The sequence below is a fragment of the Schistocerca piceifrons genome, chromosome 10 (assembly GCF_021461385.2).
Source record: "Schistocerca piceifrons isolate TAMUIC-IGC-003096 chromosome 10, iqSchPice1.1, whole genome shotgun sequence".
Taxonomy (NCBI): Eukaryota; Metazoa; Arthropoda; class Insecta; order Orthoptera; family Acrididae; genus Schistocerca; species Schistocerca piceifrons.
The window spans coordinates 52159563-52184214 of record NC_060147.1 but is presented as its reverse complement, the minus strand read 5'-3'; the positions used below and the strand labels follow the sequence as shown (position 1 = coordinate 52184214).

At 42.4% G+C, this 24652-nt stretch overlaps 1 pseudogene; it reads left to right on the top strand.

Moving 5' to 3' along the window:
* Positions 1-18866: 18866 nt before the first annotated feature.
* Positions 18867-18984, top strand: LOC124719263 (annotated as a pseudogene).
* Positions 18985-24652: the final 5668 nt, after the last annotated feature.

Sequence of the window (24652 nt, the reverse complement as noted above, 5' to 3'; positions counted from 1 at the left end):
CCCATCCTTCCCTAATCCGATGGGACCGATGATATCGCTGTTTGGTACCCTTCCCCAAACCAACCAACCGTGCACTCTGTTAGCCTTCCATACTTCAACGACGTTTATTCAAAAATGGTTCAAATGGCTCTGATCACTATGGGATTTAACATCTGAGGTCATCAGTCCCCTAGAACTTAGAACTACTTAAACCTAACTAACCTAAAGACATCACACACATCCATGCCCGAGGCAGGATTCGAACCTGCGACTGTAGCAGTCGCGCGGTTCCAGACTGAAGCGCCTAGAACCGCTCGGCCACACCGGCCGGCTTGCTGGTTGTAACTATGAAGGAATTCCGACGAATTCTACAAGAATCCTTCAAAAAATTTTTAATGAATAAAAATTCTGCAGGGCCGCATTAGCTGTATGAAGATCCTGTTCCTCATCATTATACATGTATCATCAATTGGTAAGTTTTCACTTCATCAGGCAAAAGAGAATGCACCATGTTCCAACATTGAAATTTCAAACAGATTAATTGTGTAATCTCTTAAAAGGTTGATCATCGAATGGTTGCACCCGGATTTATACACCGTAAGATGGATGTACAGTTTGTTGGTTGAAGTGGTGGGAGCGTGTCGGCTGTTCATACCCTGCCCACAGCCCGACGAGAAAAGTCGGTAGGTCACGTGGCAAAAACGCCTACGAACGTCCAGTTTGTCGGTCGATCGGTCGGCCCCTGTCTGGGGCCCTTAAATATGTTATATAGTGTTTCATTAACGATGTTAAATAAAGGCTCCCTTCTCTTTGTAGATGCGGTATAATATTGTAGTACACCCGCTGAGCGCATTTAACGATTTAGTGCATTCGTTTATTAAATAAATAATTATACACAAATCATGGGAACACCTGACGTGCCATATCGCAGACATGTTTCTTCATAGAGTCAGCATGTCTATCACAACCGTGCATATTATACTTAAAATTTTACATATATGCTACGAAGCTTATTTGGATCATTAGTGTGATTCTGCCATTTATAGGGTTCCGTACTTCAGCTGATAAAAACGGAACCCATGTAGGATCCGTGTCTGTCTGTCTCCCCGACTATTAAAAACACGTTCTCAGCAACAGGTAAACATAGCATGCTGAAATTTATGTCACATACTAAGATCTACGGTCCTTGGCGGTGTAAAAAAATTGAAGCTCGCACGTCGATGCAATCAGAAGATACAGCCATTTATGTCACATTTTAATACTCGCGAACTTACTCATCAAACCTATAGGGAACTTCCCGTTGACCTAGAATCAAGAAATTTGACAGAAAGCGTGGTTTCACTGTACAAGTAAATAAAAAAAAAATCATAAAATTGCTAATTTGTAATCACCCGAAAATAAATTTTCTATTGTCATTTGTTACTCGACTTCAAACTTGAAATTAAAACATTCTCGAAAGTCTTGGAATCCCCAGGACTTCCCGGATCAATGACGATTACACCTAAAAATCGACGGTATTCTCTATTCTCGAATTGGATGAACTGTCTACACACAAAATTAAATTTGTACGGAACACTCCCACCGTGAGTCCTACCACACCTGGCCAGTTTTTACAGGTGCTGACTCCATAAGATAAACAAACTGTGTACTCAGGTGAGTGACTGCTTCGTTTATACATGAATTTATTTCAGATTCCTTCAGTTTGTAATTTTGTTATATTTAGTACGATAAATCACCTCTGTACTTTATATGTCTGAAGATGGTTATGCGAACCGAAATTAATTACCTAATGCATTTAAGAAAATTGTCGTGTTTCGCAAGTGGAATAACATAGAACGTGTAAGTGTAAAGTGTCACGGTGTTGAAGAGAAAGTTGAGACGACCAATTTGATAAGAAACTCTCGAATCAAGTCGGGAAACAGCTTCAAGCTGGCTTACAAGAAGTACCTAAGCTACACTGCGCGAAATTTGCAATAACTTTTCGCTCTCTTCTCGGAAACCACCAGTCCTACAGAAGAAATAAATAAGACCTGTTTATAGGAAATTTAATGCAGCTTAAACTTATACTGGAAGGCGCTTTCGCTAGAGGCAGTGGTTTTCCATTTACTCAGGAAAAAACGTACGAACGCGACTCTCAAAACCTCCAGCATTCATCCCCCCTCCCCCCCCCCCCCCCCAAATGGTCAGGATTTTCAGTGCACTGTGCGTGGCGCTCCTTCCTACCACTAAACAAAAAATTTGCAACTAAACAGATTATTTCCCACACGCTACCTTTTTTGGTCGTCAATGACGGGGCTACTACGCCGCCACCTCAGTCGTGCACTTACAAATTGTTAAGTTCTTGTAAATTTTATCTCTAGTTTTGTTTGCAGTATAAAATTAACAACACGGTCGTTTTATTTGTTTGGGCTTTTTGCTACAAAACTACTATGCTTTTAAGGGTTAAGTTTAAATCGAACAGTAGACGTAATTAGGATTTACATAATGTTTACAAAAGTCTTTTTCCTTTATATTCCTTACGGTAAAGTCCAAAAACGGGATAGCCGACTAAGTCGGTGGCGTAACAGCCCTGTTGACGGAGACCAAAAACGCTCAAATATTGGAATCAATTCTTATAGTCGCAAATTTTTGTAGTGGTGAGGGTGCTCTGAAAACCTTACTATAAATCCTGACCGGTGGGGGAAGAGTGTGGGTTTGGAGGTGTATTTTATGGTCACTTTTGTACATTTTCCTTGAATAAAACCGTTGGCTCCAGCAAAAGCATATCACAGTAATCGAACTGAATGATTTAGAAAGCACAGTCCATTTGAGAGTTGAGTCCAAATCTGTATTGGTTATGGTAGCTTCAACCCGTCACGAGAAAAAGGTGAGAAACATTTTCTTCAGCCTTAGATGGACAAAGATGGATTGAGAATCACCTGTCAAATGTTGTGGATGTGCCACGGATTCACTTCAATTTCTTCTCATTCAGAACAGCTCTTGACAACTGAACAACATTTAAATCTGGTAAGACAACATGCAGACTCTTCAATGGAGAGCATTTTTTGCTGTGGGAGTTCGTAAAGAAAAGTTTTATAGGATAAATATTTCACTGAGTGAAAATGATGTTATTCAATCAAATATAGCTACTAAGGCAGATCTTAAGAGACTTCCACACCAAAACTTTCCCCATGTAAAGAAGATTTTTGAAGATGAACAAATTCTCAGTTATAAATAAAAGTGTCTCATCCTGAAGGATGGATTTATAGCTTTTTTTTTTATTACATGAGTGATTTTTGGGATTCCATTCCCAACTTCAAATGCACCCAGTCCGCGTAGCAGCGAGGTATATTTTCGTGTAGCGGACATGGGGCTTGCACGCTTGCTGTCGGTTGACAGTCAGCTGTGATTGAGAAAATAGTAAGTAACATAGACCAATGCGTACTTGGGGTCCAGCTGAAGATCGGAATGGGATTTCCGAAATAGTCATTTAATAAAAAAGTTATAAAATCAACCTGCAGCCAGAGGCTATTTTATTCATAATTGTGAATCATATGTGGTTGCGGTCCCCCTATCCGCTACGATGGATAGTCGAGATAGTAAATAGTTCGGTTTATGGATGAAGATAAAATCTTGTGTGAGGATTCCGTTGTGGGCAAAATTCTTTAGTTTCCCGTCCACAAAAGTGACTCAGAGTCACTGAAAACCCCAGATGTGAGTAATGGAATGTCAGAATTTATTATCGTTTTAAGTATTTAAGCATGTCTTAATACCATCACTACCATCTAAACATTTATATCATTGTGGAAAAGTGTGTTTGAACTGTAATGCTGACTTTTTGTTCAAGCTGTTGGTAGCTAACTTAGCATTTGAAATCAGTTTCTCAGTACACAGTGCTGGTTAGCACTTCGAAAAACCGGACAGAACACTGGAATGGTGTGAAGAAAACCTTAAAGTACATAAAGAGAATGATCGCTAACGGCTTACATCTTGTAAGGAGTGGGGGTATTCGTTTGTTTTCAAGTACTCAGGCAATACAGTAGATGTTCTTATTCGAGAATCAACCACAAGTTTTGTCGTTAATCTTTGTGACGGCACCAAAACTTTGAAATTTCAGAATGTGGTAGCCTTGTCAACAACAAGAACCAGAATAGCTTCCTGTCAAGATTTAAAAGAAAGCACGTGGATCCAGTCATTTCTGCAAAATATTTTGAGATTACAGACGCGAAGTATCAACTAACACGAGAAAAATTCATCTTGGGCATCTTCAGTCTGACGCATGCCATCTCCGGAGATCAACAAGCAAATATTCTCACCGATCAATTCACTAAAGCTACTTCGATAAACTACGACAGCTATTTTTATTCTCGATACTGAAGATGTTCGAGACAAAATACAGTGAAATCGTTCAACATTTAGTAATTCAAGTGAGAGATGTGATAATAAATTAAAATTTTTGTTTAATTTATTTCTCCGATATTCATAAAACTTCACATTTGTGTTTGGTGCACTTTTCAGCTGCGTCCATTGTGCTGCCATCTGGGACTTGCGCAGAGAACTTTCTCGTCAAAAAAGACCGTTCCTTGCAAAGCGTGTGTGACTTCGTGCGTTATGTATCACATTTTTGTACCCATTTAATGAATAAAATTTCGTCAGTATCGTACACTGAGAATCGGTGCTGTTTTAATGTGTTCCCTTTATCACAAACACTGAACTATCGTTAACGTGTAACTTGATAAACGTATCCGGCACTCTGAAAGTTCACGCTGAGTAGTACCCGATACTACGAGAATCTGCCTTACAGCGCACCGATTTGGGATCGGAATATTCGGAAGCTACTCAATCATTGAAAGTATTTAGTGAGCCACGTGAGATACGACTAGTAAAACAAAACATGCTGAAAAGCGAAGCCAAGACAAAATTTGTAATTCAGGTACATAATAGGGGGTAGCCTCCCATCCCCTCAGCCCTTCAATCTTATTTGTCAAGATTGAGTGATTTGTAGTGTAGCCAGATGTCTAGGTTACTTTGGAAGGTGGAAAAACCAACGAATATCAACGAGAAAGAGAGGCTGTGGTCTATATTCGTGCCTTATTTAATGAACTTTGTCGCATTTACAGCAATTTTCCTCCTAAAAACTAACACTGCAAGGTAAATTAAGAAAAGCTACTGCGAGCCTACATAATGGTCAAGTCTCTGGCGATTAGTTGATGCACATTATGTATACATATAGAAACGAAACTAACAAAACGCAACGGGGGATGTGGGGAGCATTACTCAAGTTTTAACCAGATATACTTAAAAACGTTCTTTGAAACAGATCGTACAAACAAGATTAAACAACAAAAAACTACCTTTCCTTTCGATGGAAATACGTTCCATAATCTTACTACATCTTGAATAAGCGTTTCTAGAGTTAAATCCGACCTTTTTTTTTTTTTTTTTTTTTTTTTTTTTTTTTTTTAACCGACTGCCTCTGATACGTTAATAAGTGTATTCAACATAAAGACGTCGGCACAAGGAAGTACTAATCTGCAATTTCGTGTGGACTACCTTGTTGTATATTCAAATGCACTATATGCTTGTAATAAGCAATTCCATAGGTATCGCTAGAAATCACATTCTCCTATACGAAATATTTGATGCAACAAACCAAAATATGCTCTTGCGGTTTAGCACTTTCCTTTCCGAAGCCCGATTATCTATTCGAATTGTGTAACTTTCAACGTATTGTTTATTAAGCATAGCGGAAATTAGTAGAGTCCGATTCGACATGCTCGAACGACAAAGTAAAAACAGTTTGGTACCGAAACACTCTCAACCTCAGACCTCTGCGAGATCTTAGATAAGAAATAACGTTAACAGTACGTAACGTATTATGAACAAAAATGTGTTGCATGAAGAGCGATTGCAGTTAATTTCATTGCAGGGGCGAAAAAAGTAAAAAAATTCTGATTGGAGGTCGTATAGTCAGTTTGTATCTCAAGGTTCCAAAAACAGGAGTAAATATAATGAAATACAATTTATTTTCCCTTAAAAGGGTTAAAAATAAAAAAAAGGATGTTGCAAAATCGTTCGAAGCCTGTAGGCTGTAGAAAAAAAAGAGAAATTACAGCTAACCGCAGCGTGAGGGACGTCTATTTCTAAACCGAAGTCTCACTAAATTTAGCCGTCGCGTCGAAGCTTTGTCCGGTTGTGTCAATGAAGAGTGCTGCCTCCGCTACGTAAGCGGCCAGGGCGAAAAGGCGGCTCAGTTTAAAACTATCTCCTGCCGGCGCGCGTGCGTATAAAATGTTCCAGCTAAGCAGAAAAGCATAGTCTGAATTGTCTACTTACTTCCTCTATCTTCAGGCTTGTCCGGATGGTTCTCCGCCTGGTGGTGGCACCCTCGTAATATTCCTCGACCGTCTCCATTTCTGCCGCTTCAAGTTTTTGCTACGCGAAAATTAAAAACACTTCCTTTTCCTCGTGGACTGTACGAAAGAAAGAGCAAAGTTACTGCCGGCAAAATACCACTAGTACGCCTCCACGCGTGCAAGCGAGCGCGCTGTGAAATCGCCGGGCACGGCTTAATGCTTTTTGTAATAACCGCCCGCCGGTTTTTTAAAGCGATTCGCGAACACTGCCCCAACCCCAAACTCACTCGCCGCTCGAGTTCCCGATTAGTACTGCGCGCGGAACAGCCAATCAGGAGCCGTGGCGGCGCTACAGGCGCGGCGGCCATGTTGTATGCCGCCCGATTAGACTGCCCCGCCACGGAGGCTGTAGATACTACTTCAGCGGGGCCTCTGTTAATACACGAGAAGATCGCACTATTGTAGCGAATCCACGTCCATTTGAGTTCGTCATTGTAACTTCAACACAGTCGCTCTAGATATTGTTTTAGCACTAATAACTGAAATATTTCGAACTAGCTTGTTTTTACTTCTTGTGTGAAGACTGTTTAATTATAATAAATCCTTTCGTCACTACAACATTTTTTATTCACTTTATACGATGACCGACAAAATTACGGACATAAAGGACATAAACTTCTAATTACAGAACCATCGGGTTGTGCATAAGTTCATAACGTTTTTCATAAGTTTATAAACGTAACAGATACACATAAACTTTTAATACCTTTTCTTATGTTTTGACCACACTTATTTTTCCAACAACACATTATGCGTTTTGACTTTCCGTCATTTTCGAAGGCAGTGTTATGTCAGTTATATAAAACTGCTCATTGTATCAAGCCGACATTCTCAAGCACGAGACAAGTGAAATTCTTCAGTTGACACTAGTACTAGTGAAGGCGAAAAGATCGACATGCGTAAAATATATATACCGTACTTCAGCTGACCTATATATATCAGCTGAAGAATAGGATACTAATACTAGCGAAGACGAAAAAATCGACGCACGTGACACTGGCTTACTGTACCTCAGATGAGCAACGCGCAGGCGAAAAAAAGCGACATACACAAAATTTGTATCCCATACTTTAGTTGACCTACATAGATCAAGTGGAATATGGAGTACTTTTTTTTTCTTTCGTCTCCGATGCTGACAGTATCGACTGAAAATTATCATAGTAGTACTAGATATACAATACGTGATAAAAAGTACCCGGACAGCCGGCTGAAAATGACAAGTTCGTGGCGCCATCCACCGGTAATGCTGGGATTCAATATGGTGTTGGCCCACCCTTAGCCTTGATGACAGCTTCCACTCTCGCAGGCATACATTCAGCCAGGCGCTGGAAGGTTTCTTGGGTAATGACAGCCCATTCTTCACGGAGTGCTGCACAGGAGAGGTATCGATGTCGGTCGGTGAGGCCTGGCACCAAGTCGGCGTTCCAAAACATCCCAAAGGTGTTCTGTAGGATTCAGTTCAGGACTCTGTGCAGGCCAGTCTATTACAGTGTTGTTATTATCGTGTAACCACTCCGCCACAGGCCGTGCATTATGAACAGGTGCTCGAGCGTGTTGAAAGATGCAATCGCCATCCCCGAATTGCTCTTCAACAGTGGGAAGTAAGAAGGTGCTTAAAACATCAATGTAGGCCTGTGCTGTGATAGTGCCACGCAAAACAACAAGGGGTTCAAGCCCCCTCCATGAAAAATACGACCACACCATAAAACTACCGCATATTTGGCACTACACACGCTGGCAGATGACGTTCACTGGGCATTCGCCATACCCACACCCTATCGGATCGCCACATTGTGTACCGTGATTCGTCACTCCACGCAACGTTTTTCCACTGTTCAATCGTCCAATGTTTATGCTCCTTACACCAAGCGAGGCGTCGTTTGGCATTTACCGTCGCGGTGTGTGCCTTATGAGCAGCCGCTCGATCACGAAATCCAAGTTTTCTCACCTCCCGCCTAACTGTCATAGTACCTGCTGTGGATCCTGATGCAGTTTGGAATTCCTGTGTTATGCTCTGAGTAGATGTCTGCCTATTATACATTACGCGCCTCTACAACTGTCGGCGGTCTCTGTCAGTCAACAGACGAGGTCGGCCTGTACGCTTTTGTGCTGTACGTGTCCCTTCACGTTTCCACTTCACTATCACATCGGTAACAGTGGATCTGGGGATGTTTAGGAGTGTGGAAATCTCGCGTACAGACGTATGACACAAGTGAGACCCAAACACCACAGTCGATGTCCGTGAGTTACGCGGAGCGCCCCATTCCGCTCCTTCACGATGTCTAATGGCTACTGAGGTCGCTGATATGGAGTACCTAGCAGTAGGTGGCCGCCCAGTGCACCTAATATGAAAAGCGTATGTATTTTGGGGTGTCCGGATACTATTGATCACATAGTGTATGTAACGTTTCGAAAAGTGGAAATCGACCCTAAATAATGAAATGTGTCTAGACATCCACATGCGCACTAAAAGAAGTTCGTTAAATATCGACTACACGATAAATCACACAAATCTAGAGGCTGTTAATTCAACTAAGTACCTAGGGACAACAATTGCCAGCAACTTGGAACGATCACGTAGATAATGTTGTGCCGAAGGCGTACCAAAGACTGCGTTTTATTGAAAGAACACTTAGAAGAAGATGCAACACGTCTATTAAAGAGACTCGCTTCACTGTGCTTGTCCATCCTCTTCTGGAGTATTGTTGCGTGGTGTGGGATCCATGTCAGGTAGGATTGACGGAGGACATTGAAAAAGTTCAAAGGAAGGCAGCTCGAATTGTATTATTGTGAAATAGGGGAGAGAGTGTAACAGGTGTCATAACGCGAATTGATGTAACAGTAGTTGAAACAAAGGCATTTTCGTTGTGGCGGGATATTTTCAAGTAGTTTTTAATCACCAGCTTTCTTGTCCGGACGCAAAGATATTTTGATGATGCCATTCTAGATAGAGAGAAATAATCATCGTAATAAAATAAGAGAAATCAGATCTCAGACGGAAAGAGTTAAGTGTTCGGTTTTCCCGAGCGCTATTCGAGAATATAATGCTGGAATGATACTCTGAAAGTGGATCGATGGACCCTGAGTCATAGTCTGAAAGTGGATCGATGTAGATGCAGCATATGAACATCAGAAGCAACTCTGTCCTTCGAACGTTAAGCACTTTTACACTTTATACGGTCACAGTATGCTACGGTAATGGTATTTAGAAACTACTTTTGTGAGCTCCTTCGACGTAACCCCAAAGACACAAAATCCAACTCGTTGGACTACTGGATAAGAAGCTATCAGTTCTATTAGAGATTCACTGAGAAATATAAATTCTGAAGAGTAAGAAATGCAACGAACGAAGCGAAGGCAATACGTCTTAAAAACATAAACTTATCCTTTTCGGATTTAATATAAGGGTCGATCAAAGATCTTCCGTTTGACGCCGTTGCTGCCGCGGATGTGCAGCGTAGTGTGACTCTGATGCGGGTATATAAGCACCGACACTTAAGGAATGGGATTAATATGGTGTTCATGTCTTTCCGACGTGTGTGCGACGTTATTACCAAATACGTTCAAACAGGACCAAACTTGCTGTTATTCCTTTCTTGGCCGCCGAAGTACGAACACCGGCAGACAGTTGTAGTACAAATGTCCAAGGAAGTTGAAGATGTTACTCAGTTATGTGATACAATGAGGGGTTTGTGTTACTGAGATCGACTTAGACGTACAGCCGAGTGCTGGCAAGGGAGAGGAAAGATATTTCTGTGATGGGAATGAGTGTTCCCGCTGAGTTGCTAAGGCAAGAGTGTTCAGGGGTAGCGTGCTGTTGATATGGAGTTGGGTTAGATGAAGAAATGGTGTAATGTGAAAATAATCGGATCCTACCCATTATATGTGACTAAAATACATTTTTCGAGATCCAAACATACTGGTGACATATTTTCAATTCCCTTCCAAGAGGAAAGATCTGGTTTATCCATATTCATGCTAGAGGCCAGAAACTGGCTCTTCTTTATAATTTTAGTTCTAGAGGAACACCCTTGTGTATTGCTCCATGCACCACTTTCTTATTGTCCTTGTCAGCGATGAGAAACCCACTGTTAAGGGAAGATTCTTCGTTACTATAGTGGCCGGCAAGAAAGTAGATTCCTCAAGGTCACGACCACTGCCTGCTGCCAGCTGTGATTCGGCCGCCTCTCGGCTTTGTTGCCATGTAGGTACTGTTAGCGGTGCGGTAGGTCAGAGCAGCTGAAAGCTCAGTGTTACCATGCTATATTGAGTGTTCACGTCTGATATCAGTGTCTTACTGTATTTAGAAAGGCTGTTTGTAATGTGTTCGATGGTGAACAACAATGCAGATGCAACGAACGGCCTACTTATAGTACTCCTCCGGTCGGTGTGCATAAAGGGCAGAAAGACATTCGTAAAATATCGAAAATTATCATATTGAATGTACTCAAGTTTTTTACTGATCTGGCCGACAATTAAGAAGTGAGGAATAAATTTTGCGCAATTTCATAAACTTACTGCTAAAGTGTGTGGTGTGTCCAAGTCAACTGTAGGCCATATTAGCAAATCTGTGTCATTGACAGAATCTCCAGATATGAACGAGTGCTTCCAAGAAAGGGATACGAACGTGAACGGAAATCAACCGACTTTGACGATTTTAACAAAGAGCTTGTGCGTAGAACTTTACTTGGATGTTGCGACAGAGGAAAGTAACCAATGGCTAAAAAAATACAGGCTTATCTTGGTGAAAAAATTAATTGCTGGGGCTCAGAGACCTCCTTTCTTTGTCTTCTCCGCTCCCTTGGTGTCCGATTCAAGGAGTGTAATGACAGACGGAAATTCTTAATGGAACGCCTAGACATTGCAGCAGCAAGAGCGAAGTTTTTGCGTACAATACACTTCTTGCGTGCTGAAGACAACAGGCCTGTAATGTCCTTGGATGAAACTTGGGTTTCACAGAACCACACCAAGAAGTATATATGGCACGACTCCAATGGAAACGGCGGTTTGAAGGTTCCAGCTGGTAGATGTAACCGATTAATCATCGCCCACGCTCGTTCATTAACCACAGGCTTCATACCAGAGGCCAAACTTGTTTTTCATGGTAGGAAAAGTTCTTGCCAATCCGCTTAACATTCAGAAATGAATGGAGAAGGTTTTAAGAATTGGTTTATTCGACTGTTGTGTAAGTGTGTATGTGTGTGTGTGTGTGTGTGTGTGTGTGTGTGTGTGTGTGTGTGTGTGTGTGTGTGTGTGTGCCGTCCTTAGCGTAAGTTAGTTTAAGTTATATTAAGTAGTGTATAAGCTTAGGGGCCGATGACCTCAGCAGTTTGGTCCCATAAGGCCTTACCACAAATTTAATTTAAATTTCTGCGCTGGAAGAAGGGTCAATTATCGTGATGGATAACGCCAGCTACCACTCCATTCAGATAGAAAAGCTGCCACGTACAAACTGGCGCAAGGCAGATATTATGTCGTCAGAGAGAAAGAATGTTTCATTTTCCGTCGATGAAACGTAGGCTGAACTCCTGTCTAAGGAAGAAATCGTAGGTACCAAAAAGACACGAATTAGATCAACTGGCAAACGAAATGGGACACCAAGTGGTACGTCTACCACCGTATCATTGCCAGTATAATCCCACTGAATTGATATGGGCCCAAGCAAAGCGAGAAGTAGTGAAAAGAAATACTGCTTTCAAACTTGCTGACGTCGAGAAGCTAACACACGAAGCTTTTGACAGTGTTACTCAGCGGGACTGGAAGACTTGCGTAAAACACGCACAAGCATTGCAAGAAATTGATTTCTTGAACCAGGATTTAAGAGACACCATAGTGGAATCTGTTATGATACAACTGGCTGAAACAAGCGACAGTTTATCTGAAGACACGAAGCCAGAAGATCCTTCAGTTTAGGTAAGTGCCATCTATGCAAAAAGATGACTTGATTGTCTATGTTTGTCTATTCATTTCAGTCATAGAGGACATACTGGGAATGTTTTTCCGTTACAGTAGACGTCTAATAAATTCATCGCAAGTGGTGGCCATTAGTTTCCTCGACAATAACTGTCAATTAAAATAAGATTGTCAATTCTGCATTATTTGACAACAAGTTTTTCCTAAAAACCTGTATCGAATATCTTTACGTTCGGATATAATCTTACCGCATTCGGTTTACTTGTACATTCGAAATTTATCTCCTCTTTTTCAGCCAGCCGCGGTTGTCTAGCGGTTCTAGGCGCGTAGTCCGGAACCGCGCGACTGCTACGGTCGCAGGTTCGACTCCTGCCTCGGGCATGGATGTGTGTGATGTCCTTAGGTTAGTTAGGTTTAAGTAGTTCTAAGTTCTAGGGGACTGATGACCAAAGTAGTTAAGTCCCATAGTGCTCAGAGCCATTTTACTCTTTTTCATAGAAGGATTTACTGGCTGTTTCGTAGTAAGGGTAATGCAGTTCATAAAATGACGAAACGTTATAGTGCTTCTGTATCGACTGTATACAGTGCAGTAACATCAGAACAGTCCCAGCACCTATTCTGATTCTCCAAGTAGAGCGTAGAAATCTATTATATTTGACGACTTCTACAAAAAGCTAGAACGCAGAATTGTATTACTGTAGTATGACAAAGGATAGTATCCGATGGCTAGACAAATACAGGGTAACGTCCGTAATAAAACCGATTATTCTGGCCAGTCACTTCAATGCACTGTTTTCTTCGACCACTTGGTTTTTAATTCAGAAACTGTAATGATGGACGAAATTTGTGACACGAGACAGGGAAATTGCAGTTGTAAGAGCGAGGCTTTTGTGTACCAAGAACGTATTGCGTGCTGAGAATAATAGGCATACAGCAAATTTAGATAAAACTTGGGTTTCACAAAACCTTTCGAACAAATATTTTGCTCGACTTCAGTGAAAGTATTGGCTTCAAAATAACTACAATTACTTTTGCGTAGCTTATATTGGCGTTTTGTGTGATGGATGCAATGACGAAGGATATGTATTAGCAGCCAGTAACATATCTTCAGGAAATAGGAAATATTCCCGGTCACATTAAAGCGGGCCGTCCGAACAAAACTCTTGGCGACGGCCTACGACGACTCGCGCGCTGCTGCACACGGAATATCGAGGAACTAATTTGCCTCTGTACGTGATACGATACGATAATGATGTCTGAAATGTTACCACAAATAATTTTGTGGTTTTCTTAACAACTTTCTCGCGGGAAGTTTCTTCGCAGTGGTACAGATCGAAAATTCACCAGCGACTACATTTTTCGTTACGCAGTCGACACAGTTTCACACCTCTTATAATATTTTATTTTTTATCTCAGAATACTTTCATGTTTCCAGAATAAAAGACGCAGCATGTTGTTGTTGTTGTTGTTGTTGTGGTCTTCAGTCCTGAGACTGGTTTGATGCAGCTCTCCATGCTACTCTATCCTGTGCAAGCTTCTTCATCTCCCAGTACTTAACTGCAACCTACATCCTTCTTCTGTAGCACCACATTTCGAAAGCTTCTATTCTCTTCTTGTCCAAACTATTTATCGTCCATGATTTACTTCCATACATGGCTACACTCCATACACATACTTTTAGAAACGACTTCCTGACATTTAAATCTATACTCGATGTTAACAAATTTCTCTTCTTCAGAAACGCATTCCTTGCCATTGCCAGTCTACATCTGCTTAGTGTATTCATCTCTTGGTCTCCTTCTACGATTTTTACCCTCCACGCTGCCCTCCAGTGCTAAATTTGTGATCCCTTGATGCCTCAGAACATGTCCTACCAACCGGTCCCTTCTTTTTGTCAAGTTGTGCCACAAACTCCTTTTCTCCCCAATTCTATTAAATACCTCCTCATTAGTTACGTGATCTACCCATCTAATCTCCAGCATTCTTCTGTAGCACCACATTTCGAAAGCTTCTATTCTCTTCTTGTCCAAACTATTTATTGTCCATGTTTCACTTCCATACATGGCTACACTCCATACACATACTTTCAGAAACGACTTCCTGACACTTAAATCTATACTCGATGTTAACAAATTTCTCTTCTTCAGAAACGCTTTCCTTGCCATTGCCAGTCTACATTTTATACCCTCTCTACTTCGACCATCATCAGTTATTTTGCTCCCCAAATATCAAAACTCCTTTCCTACTTTAAGTGTCTCATTTCCTAATCTAATTCCCTCAGCATCACCCGACTTAATTCGATTACATTCCATTATCCTCGTTTTGCTTTTGTTGATGTTCATCTTATATCCTCCTTTCAAGACACAGTCCATTCCGTTCAACTGCTCTTCTAAGTCCTTTGCTGTTTCTGACAGAATTACAATGTCATTGGTGAACCTCAAACTTTTTATTTCTTCTCCATAGTTTTTAATACCTACTCCGAATTTTTCTTTTGTTTACTGCTTGCTCAATATACAGATTGAATAACATCTGGGAGAGGCTACAATCCCGTATCACTCCCTTCCCAACCACTGCTTCCCTTTCATGCCCCTCCACTCTTATAACTGCCATCTGGTTTCTGCACAAATTGTAAATAGCCTTTCTCTCCCTGTATTTTACCCCTGCCACCTTCAGAATTTGAAAGAGAGTATTCCAGCTAACATTGTCAAAAGCTTTCTCTAAGTCTACAAATGCTAGAAACGTAGGTTTGCCTTTTCTCAATCTTTCTTCTAAGATAAGTCGTAAGGTCAGTATTGCCTCACGTGTTCTAACATTTCTACGGAATCCAAACTGATCTTCCCCGAGGTCCGCTTCATTCGTCTGCAACGAATTCGTGTTAGTATTTTGCAGCTGTGACTTATTAAACTGATAGTTCGGTAATTTTCACATCTTTCAACACCTGCTTTCTTTGGGATTGGAATTATTATATTCTTCTTGAAGTCTGTGGGTATTTCGCCTGTCTCATACATTTTACTCACCAGGTGGTAGAGTTTAGTCATGACGGCTCTCCCAAGGCCGCCAGTAGTTCTAATGGAATGTTGTCTACTCCTGGGGCCTTGTTTCGACTCAGGTCTTTCAGTGCTCTGTCAAACTCTTCACGCAGTATCTTGTCTCATATTTCATCTTCATCTACATCCTCTTCCATTTCCATAATAGTGTAATCAAGTACATCGCCCTTGTATAAACCCTCTATATACTCCTTCCACCTTTCTGCCTTCCCTTCTTTGCTTAGAACTGGGTTTCCATCTGAGCTCTTGATATTCATAGAAGTGGTTCTCTTTTCTCCAAAGGTCTCCTTAATTTTCCTCTGGGCAGTATCTATCTTACCCCTAGTGAGATAAGCCTCTACATCCTTACATTTGTCCTCTAGCCATCCCTGCTTAGCCATTTTGCACTTCCTGTCGATCTCATTTTTGAGACGTTTGTATTTCTTTTTGCCTGCTTCATTTACAGCATTTTTATATTTTCACCTTTCATCAATTAAATTGAATATTTCTTCTGTTACCCACTGATTTCTACTAGCCCTCGTCTTTTTATCTACTTGATCGTCTGCTGCCTTCACTACTTCATCCCTCAGAGCTACCCATTCTTCTTCTACTGTATTTCTGTCAATTGTTCCCTTATGCTCTCCCTGAAACTCTCTACAACCTCTGGTTTAGTCAGTTTATCCAGGCCCCATCTCCTTAAATTCCCACCTTTTTGTAGTTTCTTCAGTTTTAATCTGCAGTTCATAACCAATAGATTGTGGTCAGAGTCCACATCTACCCCTGGAAATTTCTTACGATTTAAAACCTGGTTCCTATATCTCTGTCTTACATTACATAATCTATCTGATACCTTCTAGTATCTCCAGGATTTTTCCACGTATACAACCTTCTATTATGATTCTTGAACCAGGTGTTAGCTATGATTAAGTTATGCTCTGTGCAAAATTCTGCCAGGCGACTTCCTCTTTCATTTCTTAGCCCCAATCCATATTCACCCACTATGCTTCCTCTCTCCCTTTTCCTACTGACGAATTCCAGTCACCCATGACTATTAAATGTTCGTCTCCCTTCACTACCTGAATAATTTCTTTTATTTCATCATACATTTCATCAATTTCTTCATCATCTGCAGAGCTAGTTGGCATATAAACTTGTATTACTGTAGTAGGCATGGCCTTTGTGTCTATCTTGGCCACAATAATGCGTTCACTATGCTGTTTATAGTAGCTTACCCGCACTCCAATTTTTTTATTCATTATTAAACCTACTCCTGCATTACCCCTATTTGATTTTGTATTTATAACCCTGTATTCACCTGACCAAAAGTCTTGTTCCTCCTGCCACCGAACTTCACTAATTTCCACTATATCTAACTTTAACCTATCCATTTCCCTTTTGAAAATTTCTAACCTACCTGCCCGATTAAGGGATCTGACATTCCACGCTCCGATCCGTAGAACGCCAGTTTTCTTTCTCCTGATAACGACGTCCTCCTGAGTAGCCCCGCCCGGAGATCCGAATGGGGGACTATTTTACCTTCGGAATATTTTACCCAAGACGACGCCATCATCATTTAACCATACAATAAAGCTGCATGCCTTCGGGAAAAATTACGGCTGTAGTTTCCTCTTGCTTTCAGCCGTTCGCAGTACCAGCACAGCAAGGCCGTTTTGGTTAGTGTTACAAGGCCAGATCAGTCAATCATCCAGACTGTTGCCCCTGCAACTACTGAAAAGGCTGCTGCCCCTCTTCAGGAACCACACGTTTGTCTGGCCTCTCAACAGATACCCCTCCGTTGTGGTTGCACCTACGGTACGGCCATCTGTATCGCTGAGGCACGCAAGCCTCCCCACCAACGGCAAGGTCAATGGTTCGCAGCATATGCATCTTTCAACTTTGAGGATGTTCATTTTTTTTTTCAGTCCAATTACATTAGTGGTTCTGTTACTACCACAGGTTGAAGTAAAAAATTATTTCCCCCAAAATTTCTTGTAACGCTTGATTTCATTTTTTTTTCCCTAGTAGCTAGTGAGAACTTTCTTTTGGAAAGTATTCCATCATATGCTAGACTAAAAGTAGAGTTGCCAATATTTTTTTAAAATTTGTACGAATATTTGAAATTATTATTATAAAAAGACTGGCAGTGCTCTAAGACGGCGAGATGACGCTGAAGCTCTATTTTCGTGCCGGCCATTATAGTGTTCACTTATGATCTTCGTAGAACTTTTGATCCTCTTCTGGTAAATTTAACAGAATTATGTCGTCTGTCCAAAAAGTTCCGAGACTAATTTTATTCTTATTGGATTCAAGGACATAGCGAGAATTTTGTCAAAAGCGGGTGTGGGATCCAATCTGTTAAAGAGGATCTTAAAAAGGCTCATTTTTCATTTTTTGCTAGAAATATTTATTTATAAATAACTATTTATAAATATTTGTTTATTAATGCATGTAATTTGCTTTCGGAAGGTATTCATATAAATAATATTTGGTCTCTAACAATAAGCAAGATAAGTTTCTCTTAAAGAGCATAGAGGAAAAATCTAAATGCGCAATTAAGTATTCCTTTATTTGACAGTATAACTCCTTTATTAGCCGGCCGATGTGGCCGAGCGGTTCTAGGCGCTTCAGTCTGGAACCGCGCGACCGCTACGGTCGCAGGTTCGAATCCTGCCTGGGGCACGGATGTGTGTGATGTCCTTAGATTACTTAGGTTTAAGTAGTTCTAAGTTCTAGGGGACTGATGATCTCAGATGTTAAGTCCCATAGTGCTTAGAGCCATTTGAGCTCCTTTCTATTGGCAAACAAATTTATATTCGAATATAATGCATAGCATTTTTGCTAACAAAACACAGCCGTCTTTCAATAAAAGGTTCACTATCGCAGAGGAGAAGACTCTTAACAATGGGTTGATTAACTTACAAAGTTAAACTTGTTCAAATCTCTGTTGACAATATCTCTCTTTCTCCTAGTTAAATCTTGTATTTAAATTTACTACTTATCTGAAACCACGTCATAATTTCTTCAGCACATCAGAACATCCCAGTTCCCTTTAGTCAGTCTCATATTTTATTAAGGTATCTTCCATTTCTTTTAAATTGTTAATTTTCTTAATTTAACAAAACATTTAAAAAAATGCTATTTCAACAGTCAACCTGAAACTACAGCAATAATTTTATTCATAAAACTTAAGGGAATACACACCCGCCAGGAGCTGCTGTTTTGGCATCATAACAGTAATTCACGCATTAATTTCAACTAGATTTCAAATGTATGCGACTTCATAAATGAGTTTGTATTAAATGTATGCGACTTCATAAATGAGTTTGTACTTATCCACGATAATATGGTTGTACAGCCGTTGATGCCAACAAAATCCTCTAATTACAACATACGTTGTCGTTTAGATGATCCCTCGGAACCTTTCAGTGTAATTATGACTTTTAGTGCTGGGAGTCTCCGAAGAGATGTTCGTCTCGTCTTCGATGGAGCTCTTTTCATTTAAGCAGAGAGGCTACATCTTCAAGGGAATTTTAATCTGGTAGGAAAGAAAGGAGGCAATGGCCTTGCCGCAGTGGATACACCGGTTCCCGTGAAATCACCGAAGTTAAGCGCTGTCGGGCGTGGTCGGCACTTGGATGGGTGACCATCCAGGCCGCCATGCGCTGTTGCCATTTTTCGGGGCGCACTCAGCCTCGTGATGCCAATTGAGGAGCTACTCGACCGAATAGTAGCGGCTTCGGTCAAGAATTCCATCATAACGACCGGGAGTGCGGTGTGCTGACCCCACGCCCCTCCTATCCGCATCCTGCCTGAGGATGACATGCCGGTCGGATGGTCCCGATGGGCCACTTGTGGCCTGTAGACGGAGTGGTTTTTTTTTATGAAAGAAAGGGATTCGAAAGGAATTGCCTGTGGCCTCTACAGTGCTGGACCAACCCTGGCAATTGCCTAAACTGAAAACGGGAAACCACAGAAAACTAGTTTCAATGTTGGCGACGTATAGATTCGAACCACCTCGGCTTCCGACTCAGGGATTCTAGCTCATCGCCTCAAGGCGCTCAATGGAGAATATGGAAAAACTTGTTGCTCTACATTGTTTCCAAATAAATTGAAATTTGTCACAACAAAAGATGGAATTCTGACACTGCACGTTTTTGCTTCAATTGTACATGTTTCGTCACCCGAAAGTGCGTGAATGCATGGATATTTTAAGATTTAATTATGCAGGAAAATCGTGGCTTCAGTTATTATAGTATTACAAGATCGTAAATAGATTCTGGACGAACTGAGTGGTGCAGGACGCAGGCGGCTCGGAGGAATCTTTCAGAAACAAACGAGCTATAGAATGCCCTGTCGTCATATTCCCCTTCCGCTCTCCCGAAACTCCTCCCCATCCTTCAGTATCAGAAACGGTTTTCATAATTGAGTATCTCTCGGATGACCAGATTAGGCGTTTTGTTTTTGTTCATCAGCGCTGTTTTTGGACGACACAAGAAATCCAAGTGCATTTCTATGCACCGATAATTTAATGTTATTTGTAACGCTGTTTATCGCTACGCTGCATTGTGAAACTCCAAATAACGACTCCAGTTCTATCATTAAACTGCTATGGACAGGTAATTAGGCTATTATGGTAGTGCGTCCATATTTTTATTTTATCATAACGCTTATGAACGAATCAAAGTCGGGTTTCCCCTTCTAACTTCTTACAGACTTACCCATAAATTGGAAACCATCGGAGCAACACACACTGCACAAAAACCACAAACGACAGCACTAACATTAATCCAACTGCAAGTACGATGCCGGCCGGAGGGGCCGAGCGGTTCTAGGCGCTCAGTCCGGAACCGCGCGACTGATACGGTCGCAGGTTCGAATCCTGCCTCGGGCATGGATGTGTGTGATGTCCTTAGGTTAGTTAGGTTTAAGTAGTTCTAAGTTCTAGGGGACTGATGACCACAGATGTTCCCATAGTGCTCAGAGCCATTTGAACCATTTTGCAAGTACGAACTGAGCTGATTCACAAAACAACAACTGAACTCAATTAAGGCTAGCAATGTACAGTAGCTGGTCTTGGCTATAGCTGATAATGCTATCGACATATCGATAGTTTAAATGTATGGATGGCCTTGTAACTATCGGTAGCACTTGACTTTTATTCGTCTTATGATTGAAAATTAACATATAAGGGGCGACCAAAATGTTCCAGTTAGAAGGCCGTACAGTCCAAAATTGGTTGCGAGTTAGGCAAAATCACCGTGAGCGATGAGGCAACCATCCCACCGAGGCGCCAGCTTGAAGATACCCATCTGGTAAAACACGCCGTGTCTTGCTGTGTGAACAAATCCGTAACTGCCTGCTGCACACCCTCGGCCAACGGGAATCGTCGACCCTTCCAAGGCTTTTTCCTAAGGGATCGAAAGTGTGATAACCGCGTGTGGAGAGATCACGACTATAAAGTGGTAGAGTCTCTCCCGCTTGAGCCGGCGCAACTTCTGCGTTACGACATTTGAAATATGGGGACGAGCGTCGTCATGAAACGGCACCACTTCTTGGCACTCCATTCCACCCCCGTGAATTTCGGCAGACATTCTGCCCCATACACATTCTTCAGTGCCCGATGGACGTCCACCGGCAGCCAAGACGGTGTTTGTTCTAGAATTTTCTATACCATCTACCTCCACCAAATTCAGCTCCACCTCAGACTCGTTTTGGCACATAAAACCCTTCACTGTATTAACATTCACACACTCCTTCGTCTCACATGTATAAAACAAATCACTTAGCCCTAAATCGTCGTCATCGCCTTTATCGTTATCTTTCATTATCTTAGGATTACGCGTTTTATGTACGATCTGATTTGAAAATTTACCTGTTTGACTCTCATCTCTTACTGATTTCATTTCAAAATTCTGACGCCTTTCTGCCGATTTATTAACACCTATCAAATTTCCGTTTTGTGGCGTCCTGTTCATCGCCGGTTTAATTTGCCATCTCTGGACCTGAGATGCGGCGAAACTTAGTTTCCCGATCTCCCATTACGCTGGATCATTTCGCCAGGTACCGGTCCCTCAAATCTACGTTCTTGGTGTCGGTCCCTGTCACGAAAGTATTCGTTCCCATTACCGCTTTGAAAATTATCATTGGATGTGTTCCTGTGCCGGCCGAGGTGGCCGAGCGGTTCTAGGCGCTACGGTCTGGAACCGCGCGGCCACTACGGTCGCAGGTTCGAATCCTGCCTCGGGCGTGGATGTGCGTGATGTCCTTGCGTTAGACAGGTTTAAGTACTAAGTTCTAGGGGACTGGTGACCTCAGAAGTTAAGTCCCATAGTGCTCAGAGCCATTTGAACCTTTTTTTTTTGTTCCCGTCACCGTTTTCCTTATCAAAACTGATGTTTGCGTTCCGTTGATACATTCTCAGATGTCTTTCATACTAGTTACTCGGACTGTAGTTATGATTTCCACTGTGAAAACAATTTGTCTGCTTACTTTGCGATTTAAATTTCAATGGCCGTCCAAAAATTCGTCTATTGAGATGCTAGGACTGTGCACTAGATTCCACTGCAAATTTTCCGGTAACCGCCTTTTCAACGTCGTAATTTCATAAAGCACTCCCAACGGACGTTTCACATGCATTAATCTCACAAGTTCTCACACCTTTACTTCCGCCAGTACTTCTGCCTTTCAAACTTCACAGAAGCTTTCCTGAGAAACCTGCAAGATTAGCACTCCTGGAAGAAACAGTATTAAGTATTTTGTGACGGATCCCTAACCCAAGGTCCTCGGCGGTACTTTTGGGGCAGCCACCACAAATTGTATAAAGCGTGGGTAGTGACCAGGATGTAGCTAAGTTTGTTGGCCGAAAAAAATTAATGACAAGAATTGCGCCAGCTAGAATGAAGAGATAACTTATCTTTATTTCTGACGAAGCGTGTACCAGCAGCCGACGTAATATCCAAGAGTAATCCGTGTACTGAGCCTAGTCGAATACAGTAGCAAAAATCACACTGCAATGGCTCCGCTATAAACTCCACGAAAGGCTAGCAACAGACAATCGACAATAGACTGTCCGTCTCGGGGCCAGCGCTCCTCCTTATATGCAAAAGGCAGAGGGCTCTCAGCCATGGCGCGACCTCTTCCGTCGGCTAACGCCCTGAGACGCCGACGGCCGCGACAGGAACTGTGGCCAGGGCGCGCGTGTGCGAGTAAAAGAGGCAGAGTCTTCAGTAACGAGGTATGCGACGTGTTTTCACACATCCTCAGAAGACAAAAAAATGCTACGCTCTGTTAAGGGCATTCTCTGCCTCAGGATCCCGCCGATTTATAATATCCTTTGTGCGTGCGGAAGCAGTTACATCGGTCAGTTCATCTGCACCGTTTACGGCCGATGTGCGGAACGTCCACAGTGTATTAAAAATCGAGAACTCGAGAAATGTGCAGTTGCCGAGCACAGCCTCACAAACACAAAATACTGTTTTAAAAAACAAAACTTTTGTCTCATCTTCCGACACACTGGTATTCTGCAATTAAAGAGACTAGTAGTAAGAAAGTGCGAGAAGAAGTTCTACGATTACAGTGAATATAATCTTAGTGGTGCGTGGAAGTGAGCTCTCGATGCAGAGGAGAGGCAGAGATATTTGTCGCATTGTAGCGGCGCCACCGTTCAGGATAGGGAAAGTTAGTTTTGTGCGATATTTGGAGCACGAGTTACAGCCAGGTGTGGGCCAGATTGCAGTAACATATGCACACCAGCAGTTGTGAAGGCAAATGGAGGCCACAGGGGTGTAGAACTGCCGGAGAGGGCGCACACAGCAGTTTCCATGGCGCAAGTCACAGGCAGAAGAGGGCCACCGGGCAACCTAAGTGTTACACATACGTTACGTGAAGTGGCGCGCTTGGCAAAACAGAGGCAGCTCTCCTGGATGGCAAGTTGTGTGACACTGCTGGCTACAGTAGCAACAAATGGGGGGCCAGCATCCCAGTCCACAGCGGGTTGTTGGTTCGACCCTCTGAGTCCAACACGGGGTCCACAGCCATCCAGTGGCGGGCCACATTTTGGTTCGCTACAGCGGGCAGCCGTCTCGGCTCCCGACACCCGCCGGAGACTTCCCGAGGTGAGGGCCACAGATTCGGACGCCGGATCACGGGCGCTTGTTTGACGCCTTGATCCCAGCTACGACAGCGAGGAAGGAAGCAGCGGGCCACTAGGTGGCCCCCAGCAGAGCAGTGCTGAGTCAACGGGGAAGGAGACCACTGAGCCAGCTGCAGGCGCAGCACTGACGACGCGGTCATACAAGGACACACAGCAGCGCATTGCACTGGGTGCTGGGGTGGTGGCCTCAGCATTGCGGGACCCTGTGATGCAGCCCGAGGTGAACGGAGCACTGTAGTGGAAACAAATAAATCATTTGGAAAGTTCTTGTCAAGTTTTAATACAGCAACTCCTGGCACCCACCTACTACATTTGGTGTCTTCCCTCTACATTTGGTCATCCTGATACATTTGGTGGCAGAAGTCTCCACTACAACATGTTTACGTCACTACGGGGCTGGTGGCGCCACCACCGCAGACGTTGACACCATCTGGCCTAGCATTACGTAATTACTCACAAATAAGAAGCCCTTTATGTGCTGTATAAGGCCACCCCAGCAGCGATTTTGACAGTCAGTTTCTTCCGATGATGACGATGGTAGAAATCGTCGAATACTCGAGGTTTTACCCTGAACTGATCGAGCAACAAGTCTGAGAATGTTTCACCAAGGTGGCCGGACTTGCCCCATAAGGGGCCTCCCCTGCAATGACGCCAAACGCTCATTTCCATTTATATATTTATCAATTCTCAATTCTAAAAGGTATGCTCGCTGGGAGGTTCTACATTTGAACAACCTGACCCTGCACATAAAAACAAACGTGTTCTTCCCACAACTGGTGTCGTGAAGATTGTGGGAGCCCCCAATAGATGATAGTACTACCCTTCCACTGTCGGTGGCGCTTTAGCAAGAATGGTTCCCGATAAAAGTGATGTGTGTAAACGTGTCGCGGTCTCCCCAATACTGCCCTTTTCAAGTGACGTCTCCCCTCGCAGGTTCAGTGAAGGGAATACCAACAGTCTTCACAATCATAGAACTCTTACTTTGGCCCATAATAGTAGTCAATGTTCACGAACAAACATGTGCACTGCTTCACCATGACAATGGAATGTTTAGGTTCTTGCAACGTACAGAATAATGTGAGGCCAAGTGCTGCTTTATTGACGAATCTCTCAGTAGCTGATGTATAAAATGTTAACAATGTCACATAATGCGGATTCTCTTTAATGTTTGAGTTTGCTTCATTTCT